Source organism: Carassius carassius, chromosome 15, assembly GCF_963082965.1.
Source record: "Carassius carassius chromosome 15, fCarCar2.1, whole genome shotgun sequence".
In the NCBI taxonomy this organism is placed as follows: domain Eukaryota; kingdom Metazoa; phylum Chordata; class Actinopteri; order Cypriniformes; family Cyprinidae; genus Carassius; species Carassius carassius.
Genome location: NC_081769.1, coordinates 5289228 through 5296224, shown reverse-complemented (window position 1 = coordinate 5296224; position 6997 = coordinate 5289228). Strand labels below are relative to the sequence as shown.

Sequence of the window (6997 nt, the reverse complement as noted above, 5' to 3'; positions counted from 1 at the left end):
TGTTTGGTGTTCACACTTCCGGTGTCTGTTCCCCATGTTTTTCTATTCTGGCCCTCCGTCCCTCCCCCTGAGCCTCCACCTGTCCGCCTCCCTCCTGGTCTCTGTTTTGTGTCAGTCGTGGAGTGTCTGGGAGCCGCTCCGTAGAGGGGGGGTACTGTCACAGTGTCTGGGTTGTGTCCCTGGGTTTCCACTAGATGTCCCCCTTTTTCACGGTGTCTGTCACCTTATCACTTCCTGTTCCCTTATTTGGTCACCTTCCTCCTTGTTGAGTAATTGATTGTTCCCCACCTGTCTCCTGTTCCCTCATTATCCTTCTGTGTATTTATACCCGGTCTGTCTGAGTCTGTGTTACGGAGTCTTTGTTTAATGTTGATGTTAATTCATGTCCATCATCTTGCCTTGCCTTGCCTTGCCTTGTCTTCGTGTTTTGTTTATGTTTGGATTTGTTGGATATCGACCCCTGCCTGGACTGTTTATTCTTTGGATTGCCCCTTTAATAAATACATACCCGCAATTGGTTCTCTCTCCTGTGTGTTCTGTAACACCGATCGTGACAGCAGGTTCCTCAATATAAAGTAAATGCAACCAAGCTTGTGTATCCTTTCTTTCTTTGAACCCAAGGGATTTGCCCTCTCAAAATCATCGTAATAAAGCTGAATCTGCAGAGCATGTTTTTGCTGGGAAAACAAATCATTACTTTTGAAGTATGAACCATCACATATATCTTTATAAACACCTTCTTTATGTTGCTTGACCTGCAGGAAACTTTTACATAATTCACTATTCTTAAACATAGATTTCAGGGTTCCCAAGATGAGTACATACACAAATTTATCTGTTACAGGGATCTGATTGTAAACTCCTGTTGTCCGATCTCTTCGCAAATCAAAATGCACCCCAAGAACATACTCTACAGGTTTAACTATTTCCCATTTTTTCTCGAAGAACTTCTGTCGTTTGGCTGCTGTATTTAAGACTGAGAAAGGATTTTCCAATTGATCAAAACAATTTTCCACCTTTTCTTCCAAATCGGTTGCTTGAATCTCTGAAGAAGTACAGCTGAGAACAGCTTCTCTTGTTTGCTCATGAATGTCATTTACAAGCTCTTCCATTGACCCTACCATTGCGTGGACAGTGCTCTCAGCAACACCTGATGCTTGCAATTGTGCTACAAAAGATCCACACAGGTTTAACAAATGATGCTTGTCAACAGAGGTCCGGCTAGTTACTGGAGTGTCTGTACAGAATGCCTGAGAACTTGAAGGCTCATCACCTTCACTTTGAGCGTCCACATTGTCAATAGTATTTGGTGAACAAGTGGCCCTGTGCAAATGAATGAGGTGTTTATTTGGTGAACAAGTGTTCTTGTGCAAACGAACAAGGTGTTTTTTGAACCCTGAATACGTACAAAATGATAAAGAACATCCCAGTTGTCCACATTTCAAACGTAATGTCTTTCCTGGATATAATCCATGGTGAAGTCTCAAATGCTGACAAAGCAATGCAGAACTTTTCTCGTGTGCCTTACAAATAAAAAATATCAGCATATTTGCAAACAAGGACGTGTATCAGCTCAAATATTTGTGTGAAACAGCCTTGCTCTGAGTTCCTTTACTCTGGGACTTTCCTTGGTAATTCCCAAGTCGATGTTAAACACTGTGGTTTGGATGAATGTGTAGAAGCTGTTGAGGGATTCATGGTAGTTAACACTGAAGATGAAGTGTGCCTTGAAAAGCTCATCGAAAGCTGCCAGGGATGTTTGCGCCTTGCAAGGGATGGCCTTCTGGTCAACGATGACATAGAACCTCTGAATGTTGTTCTTCTGTTCACCAACACAGCGGAGGAAGGGCTGTCCTGGTTCCAAGCTCCCTAGGAAGGCCTCAACACTGGCTTATTTAGTTATGCAACACAAGCAACGGCAGTATGAGAACAAGTGGATGAAAAACATTAAACACAAAATACCTTAAGATATCTCGCCACATGGTTGACAGCTTGCATTGAGCTAATCTTAGCACTCTTCTTGTGGCCTTTTGACGTAGGAGGGAGCAGGTGAACCAGCAGTAGAACGCTTGACAGGTCACTGTCCCAGCCTAGGAGCAAAGTAGAATTAAGTGTAAGATGTTCAGAAACATTTCTATCTTAAAATATTATTAAAAAAAATGACAGACTATGCCAAAGACAATACTTAAGGTAAGAAGATAAGAATCTGTTGTGTAAATGTTTTAAAGGCAGAATGAGGCACACTTACCAGACTCATTTAAGTTTTGCTGCGCAGACAAGAGTTCTTCAACATGCTCATTAGAAATCCGGTTCTTGCAGTCTGCCAGGAGCCTGGGTTTGAAGTACGTCGGCCATTTTGCCAAAAATCTGCCAGAAATCTCTTCTCCAAACATCATGGTAAAATCTTGGTCAATCTACAGAAGAAACATCTTAAGTCCTTGATACTGAAAGAATATTAAGTCATAATTGTTCACTTCAAAAATACGCTGATCAAACAAAGGTATGTCTTTCCTACCAAGCCGGGGATGTCAAGAAACCGCGGGAACACATCCAAGACTGTTGCAGAGTTTTGCTGGTCCTGAACTAGCGTCTGGCAGTATTGAAATGTTGCCATCATCTTATCTTTGACAACTGACACATCAGTTGAATGTTTCAATATGGATATTGCCTCACAGCATTCCTCGCCGAACAGTTGCTTGTCAGCCAGGAGAAAATCCCTCTTGCTCTTTGGACCATACGTAGTGCTGGTGGAGCATCTCTGAGATTGAACTGCAGTTTTACGCTGGACGGTCTTTATCCTCCAGGCCAAGTAGCCAGACCCACTTTCTGCATCATAGTAGTGTCACGGGTGACAGAATGCTTGGGAAAGCGGAACCTGTCTTTTTCCATGTTCCATGTTGTGGAAAAGGGTTGGAGTTGGTAAAAGGCAGTCGGTGTCCAGTTGATCAGGTTCGGCTGGGTCTCTGTCGTCGTGTTTTGGGGTAGAAGATCTCCTGTTTGAGCACTCACATTGGACGTTGTAATCCTGGAAATTAGTTTAAGTGAAGAACTGCCATTGGAGTCTGTCGTTTAGAGCTGCTTGTGGAATATTACTGGATTGAACTGTGCTGGAAGAGGAAGAGAGAAAGATAAGTGAATTAATTACATCGTTGAATCAAATGTAGAGCTTGAAGAAAAGCCTGTGACTGTGAAATTTACTGTTGAGAAGGACATCTGTTTCAGATACACTGGAGAGGAATTGAGAGTTGAATATTCCCATTGAAATGCATGGATGAAGCGAGGCTTTTGATCAGCCCTATTGTGTGAGTGATTTGCAGTTGTTTGCCTTACCTGATGCACGCTGAATTAATGCTGTGGATTTGTAGTGAACACGAGTGCTGTGTGCTATGCTGAGAAGAGTCTCCCAACGCCTGCTTTCATTCTTGTGAAATGATCTACTGGTCCCCATCTAAATTCCAGAACGATACAACCGAACCGGTGAAATAATGCTTTGTATTATCCTCTATTCCACTGAGTATTGTTGTGAAGTAATTCCTCATTGTAGGCTCCTGTTAACTCTCTCTCTTTCTCTGAAAATTACAAGTCTCGAAGAAACATTACCTGTTCCTTACGGTCTGAGTCCTGCAGATGTGCAGCAACGCTGTGAAGTGAGTTTTAAAGTCACAATTCCCCTCTCACGTCCTGATAAAAGAATCTCCTGTTAAGAGAAGAAACATTACCTGCCACCTACCGTCTGAGTCCTGCAGATGTGCAGCAATGCTGTGAAGTGAGTTTTAAAGTCACAATTCCCCTCTCACGTCCTGTTAAGAGAATCTGCTGATACGAGAAGAAACCTTACCTGCTACTTACTGTCTGAGTCCTGCAGATGTGCAGCAACGCTGTGAAGTGAGTTTTAAAGTCACAATTTCCCCCTCACGTCCTGATAAGATAATCTGCTGTTGAGAGAAGAAGCATTACCTGTTACTTACCGTCTGAGTCCTACAGATGTGCAACAACGCTGTGGAGTAAGCCTTCCTAGCCACTATCACACCATTGTGTCCCGAAGACAGTGAAGAATCGTCCCAGCGGCTACTCTGGTCAAATAGCCCGAGAAGACGAGAGTTGCTCATTCTTTCCTTAAGTCTATTATTATTCAATAAAGATTGTTACTTTTGAACTCAATTACTTGCCTCCTCCTTTGTCCGTCTGTTGCGTGCTTGCGTTCCTGTAAAACCCAAAAAGAACAAAAGTATGCAACACAGGGGTCACATCACCACATGGCAACATTAGAAGAAATTAAGAACCTACACATTCTCACATTCTTCATATATTGCAATATAAGCCATTAATTAAAAAAAAACTTGCATATCCGTTTCCAGAGTATGGATCACTAAGGTTGGGAAATAGAGTGGTGATGCCAACAGCATATTTTGTTCGCACATGGGTTGGTGGTATTCTCCTTTAAAAGTAGAAAATATATTATTGTTCAAGCTTTTTCCCCCTTTAAAAGGTATAAAAATATGGACTTAATGTCTATCAAACAAAACGGTAACACTTTACTTGAAGGGGTGTGTTTATGACAACTGTCATTAAGTGTCATGAGCTCAATTATGACATTTTTAATGGAAATATTACATTGTTTGAGATGTCTTTGTTATGACATATTTGCATTAAAACTGTCATAATTGAGTGAATGATACTTAATGACAGTTGTCTTAAACATGCATAAAACCTCATGACATGTGACATGTCATGATTATGAAGGTGATGTGAGTCTTATGCACACCCCTTCAAGTAAAGTGTTACCAACATGGTATACTTACCCATGTACTTCCATCATGTCTGCAACCAGGAGGTTTACCATTTCTCACCGTGTAGCATCCGTCAATGTCTTTGTTTTGTCATACTCGTGCAAGATTTTGTTCTTCCCCCGGCTTAGACTGGAGAACGTTTCTCACCATCTAAAACATGAAGAAGAATCACAAATGTGACTATGTTAGACATTCCTGCAATAAAACCACAGCTCTTCTACAGAATCTTTGTGGATTAATAACTAATTTCATTTATTACTGAAATTCCCCAATACCTCATTTGCTGATTTCTGCTCAATGTGGGTTCTTTTATATACATTGTTTCTATCAAGAACCACTGTTGCATCTGATGAATCAGACGCCACAGAGGATGACATGACACAAGCAACTCTGATGAAGAATGTGAGAGATCTTGATTAAGCACAACTGCAAGACATTTAAAAGAAACATACACGCTCAAGAACCTCTAACAACTTATTTTAGGCTTGACAACCAAACGGTCTAGCATATTAGGGCACAACAGGCTAGTTCAGCTTTAATTGAACTTTGAAAAACAAACACTCTAACGGAGCAAAGTCTTACCTGTAGACGTTTCTGTGGACACATGAATGATAAGATTCCCTGCTTTTAAAAGCTCCTCATACACATCCGCATCCACTTCTGTCCCAGATTCATCTGTGACATGCAGCTCGGTCTGCAATGGAAGACCTAACTTTTCTATGACTGAGAGAATATTAGATTTAGGAAAATAAAGAAAAGCAGTGCATTTCCCATTACTAGTAGTATTAAAAAATGTTAACAATTGTAGCATTCTGAGCAGTGTCAGGTGTTTTTCTTTTTCTGCGTTTTAGATTCTATATTTGGACTGCTTGACAAGAAATTATTACTGCCCAACACAATAAACACAACTTGGTGGCTGGGGCAATATAACCAGATTACAGTCCCATTGTAAATGGAAAATACATTATAGAAACTGATGACTTCAATGTAATGAAGTGATGAAAACCTTTCTGAAGAAATGTATCGTAGTCTTCATAGCCCTCTTCAGTTTGGGCAACTTTAACATACTTCTGAGTTTCACCAAATCTCACTTTGACCAACATGATGTGCTGTAAAGAAAAAAAATACATTCAGAAATGTGATGAATGAGAAAATGTGCACGTTACTGTGACAAGCACTAACACAGAGGAGGTAAAGCTAATAGAGAGAGGCGAGTTAACATAACGTTTACATTAACATTTCATAACATTTCCCTCAGAAATGTGACTAACCTAAAAATAAACCCGTACACTTATTTACACGATTTCATTAGTAAATAGTGACGCAATATCAACAATCATAAAGGTTGACATAAAACATGATAAAGGAAGCCTAAACGGTATTCTTAAAAAATGAAGGTGGATGCTTATATCCACACAAAATGTGGCACAATGCACAATGCCCTGTAAGCAACATCTAAAGCCAGAAAAGTTAACGTTACACACTTCCGAACATGTGCACCTGATTTAGTTAAGCTAACGTTAACCCTCACATAAAACGTGTTGCAACTATTTATATTGAACGTTAAGCTACCTTTGTCCAGCTGTAGAAATGATTAACTTAGGTGCAACAAATAACGTTACACCAAGCATGTTAAGCATGTTAATTTATATTTGAAATACAACACGAAGTTACAAACAGCTAACGTTAATGTCACCATTACATATCCTTATCCTGAAAAGAAAATGCTAACGTTACTTCGATCTAATTTGACTAACGTTAATGGACCACTTTAACCCTTTTGAGTGTGGTAATAACTGTTGCATGGTGAACTGATTAGCTAACACTATCAAACTAACTAGAATATTAAGCATTAGCTAACTTAATGTTACCTGTCGAAAAAAATAAGCCCACCACTACAGATATAATTAAATAAACATAAGTTACTGGTTTAAATTTACTTGTGAATGCTCCCACTCACGAGCGTGTGACATTTAACTCCCAGTGACAACACCAACTCTTTTTGAGAAATAACTCTCTTGTAGTTAAATTAGATTTAAAAAGAGTTGAAATGACTCTACATTTTTACTCTCAACTCTAACACTGAAAATCTAACACTTTTGATTTTGCTATGTAGTAAACTGCAGCTTTCACCCCCCATGGCAAAAGCAGACAAAGAAGTGGGGCAGTACAGCTATGGAAAGATTGGTCTCTCATCTTCTACTTTT

General features: G+C 40.0%; 1 long non-coding RNA gene across 1 annotated transcript; it reads right to left on the bottom strand.

The window, feature by feature from the left end:
* Positions 1 to 5173: 5173 nt before the first annotated feature.
* LOC132157652 (uncharacterized) lies at positions 5174 to 6758 on the bottom strand. Its single transcript, XR_009437572.1, has 3 exons — positions 6731 to 6758; positions 5797 to 5899; positions 5174 to 5513 (listed from the first exon to the last, which is right to left on the bottom strand). It is a non-coding gene; the product is annotated as an uncharacterized LOC132157652 (long non-coding RNA).
* Positions 6759 to 6997: the final 239 nt, after the last annotated feature.